Below are 3,490 nucleotides of genomic sequence, written 5' to 3' on the forward strand. Positions count from 1 at the left end.
ATATATATCTTTAGGGTAATATACTATATCTATATATCTTTATTTATATTATATATCATTGTATATAGTTATATATACAATATCCTATAGAAGATAGTTTAAAATAAGAATATGATAGTTTAAAATAAAAATATAATGAGCTTGATTTAACATGATGGTGTATCTGGCCCTGTTCTTTGTGTTATCGGCATCAATTCCTTCTCAGCCTTTAGTTGCCATATTTAAAATTTTGCAAATTTTTGGGCTAGTACACCTTAACTGACTGCCACCCACACCCACTCCCTCCACCCTCTGTTTCCCACAGGCTGGCACAGAGTGGCACTCCTACTCAACAAAATGGGTTTGCCATCTGTCTCTGGAGCTCTTGAGAGACAGCAGAAAGACCCAGGGTGGAGTAGTCGAGAAAGCAGGGAGAAATAGCTAGCAGGGGACAGCAGCCGTGCTGGAAGAGCACGGAGGAGAAGGAGGGCTGACACAGAGGAAGGGGCAGTGGGGAAAAGATGAGCAAGAAGAGACAGCAATAATTTAGAAAAGGAGAAGAGTAGAAGAAAAATAATTGTTATTTGTGGCAATAAACGAGAGAGACCATAAAAGGCGGTGTTTGCCTAGTTAGGGTATCAGTACAAACAGAACAAATAGAAACCAAGTCATTCTTTTTTATAGGCTCTACAATTTAGTTCTTTCACTAGAGCATGGATGATTTGACTTTTCTTCTCTGTAGAGCAGCTGTGTTGTCTTGGTGAAGCCAACTAACATGGGAGAGCTTTGGTTTCTGTGTCTGTGTAACCCAGATAGCAGCAGTAACTTCCCTCTCTCCCCTGGAGAGCTGGTGAGGATCAAACGAGTAACTGTATATGAAAGTTCTTGTTTCAGTAATAATAGTTAACATTTGTGGGCAGTTCTTTTAATGCAGATGCTGCAAAGCATGGGTTATCTCATTTTATGTCACTTTGAAAAGTAGGTATACTATTTTTATTGTGTTTTGAAACTGCACTCTTATTATTTGATAATGTTTTTGAAAAAATAATTGACTATCCCAGTGATGTGAATTAACTTTAAAAGCTTATAGCCAATAGAGCTGGGACTGATTCTTTTGATGCTATGTTGATTAAACTGGTTGATAGACATCTGTAATCTGTTTATATAATTGATTTTCTCCCTTTATTATTTTTATTATACAAATAATACATGGAATTGTGGAAAGTTTTGAAAATTTGCTCATGTAAAAATCTATCCAGAGATAAAAACTATTTACATTTTGAGGTATATATTTTCATGATTTATTTTTCTATGAAGTTATCAACTTTTTTCTATAAATATACTCAAAGTGTTTATATTTTTAAACATAAAATTGGGCTGCAGTCTTGTATATGTAAAACAATTTTATCTGCCTTTTTATTTTAAAAATGATTTTCATCAATACACATAGATTTGTACCATATTTTCAAATGAGTTTCATTGATGCATTTATTACAAATTATTTAACCAATCCCCTGATGTTGGATATTTTATTGTTTAATTTTTGTTATTATAAACAATCTGGGATGATCATTTACGTACATACATATTTTTGTAGTAGACTGAAATTTTTTCTTAGCATAAATTACCAGAAGAGGAATTGTTTGCTCAATTTAGGTACAATAGACCTTTTAAATCTGAATGTCCCATAGCGATACTAGCAGTCTCAGCGATGAGAAGTGGGGCTTTGGCACTAGTTGTCAGTCCTGTGGTGAATCACCTAAAGGTTCTCGTTTGTCTTGGCTGTACAGAGAGCTTCCTCTTGTGCTGAGTTTGGACTATTAGGTATCATGCTTAGATCTTAGAGTTTATCCTTAGATTAGATGCAAATACATGATGGTACTATTTGACAAAACTCATTGAAATTATTATATGTAAATTCTATCTCAATAAAGCTGATTTAAAATTTAAAAAAGATCAATGATCACAGATCACCATAACAAATATAATGATAATGATAACGTTTAAAATACTGTGAGAATTACCAAAATGTTTCACAGAGACATGAAGTGAGCAAATGCTCTTGGAAAAATGCCACCAATAGACTTGCTCAATGCAGGGTTGCCACAAAACTTCAATTTGTAAAAAATGCAGTATCTTCAAAGTGCAGTAAAGCAAAGTGCAATAAAATGAAGTATGCCTGTTTTTCTTTTTTTAGAACAGTTTTGGGTTCTCAGCAAAATCGAGGGGAAGGTACAGAGATTTCCCATATACCTCCTGCCCCACAAATGCATAGCCTTTCCCATCAACATCCCCCATCAGACGGTACATCTGTTACAAACTGATGAACCTACCTTGACACATCATAATCACTCAAAGTCCATAGTTAACATTACAGTTCATTTTTGGTGTTGTACATTCTGTGGGTTTGGACAAATGTATGATGACATGCATCAATCATTATGGTATCTACAGAATATTTTCACTGACCTAAGAATCCTCACATTAATTGATTTTTGAATATAGAATCAGCCTTGCATACCTGGGATAAATCCCCCTTGATACTGGTATATTAATATTTTTATAGATTGTTGGATTCAATTTGCTAATATCTTGTTGAGGATTTCTACATTGGTGTTCATCAGAGGTATTGGTCTATAGTTTTATTTTCTTGTGATGCTTTGTCTGGTTTTGGTATTAGGGTAATGCTGGCCTCATAGAATGAGTTCTGAAGTATTCCCTTTGCTTTCATCCTCTGAAAGAAATTTTGGATAATTGGAATTGGTATAATTTCTTCCTTAAATGTTTGATAGCATTCTTCAACGAACCATCTGGGCTTGATGCTTTCTGTTTTAGAAGATTATCAAGTATTGGTTCAGTTTCTTTAATGGATACCAGCTACTGGATATTCAAATTGTCTACTTCTTGTGTGAACTTCAATGAATTGTGTTTTTCAAGGAATTGCTCCATTTCATCTAGGTTATCAAATCTGTGGGTATAGAGTTGTTCATTGTATTCCTTTATTATCCTTTTAATGTCCATAGGATATATAGTGATGCCCCCTCTTTCATTTCTGATGTTAGCAATTTGTGTTTTTTCACTTTTTTCTTAGTTAGCCTGACTCGAGGCTTATCGATTTTATTCATCTTTTCAAAGAGCCAGCTTTTGGTTTCATTGATTTTCTCTATTGACTTTCTGTTCTGTCTCCATTGGTTTCTGCTCTACGTCATTACGGTGTGTCTTTTACAACTTAAATAGACTTTGTAGGTTCTCGGAAGACAAGAGATACCTCTCATTCCCTCTTTTAATCTTTTATCGACAAATTACTTAACTTCTCTGTGACTTGGTTTCTTCATCTACAATTTGGTTAGGATTTGGTTTAATTAATTAATTGTGTATTGAGACTTTATAATAAAAGCCATTTATTCTACTACTATTTAGCTGGTGCAGCAAAACTTCTTCATTTCCTCTTTCATAAATTTACATTTACAGTACTATGAACCTTATGTATAGGAGAAAGTGTGAAGAGATC

Source organism: Hyperoodon ampullatus (assembly GCF_949752795.1).
Source record: "Hyperoodon ampullatus genome assembly, chromosome: 17".
Classification (NCBI taxonomy): Eukaryota; Metazoa; Chordata; class Mammalia; order Artiodactyla; family Ziphiidae; genus Hyperoodon; species Hyperoodon ampullatus.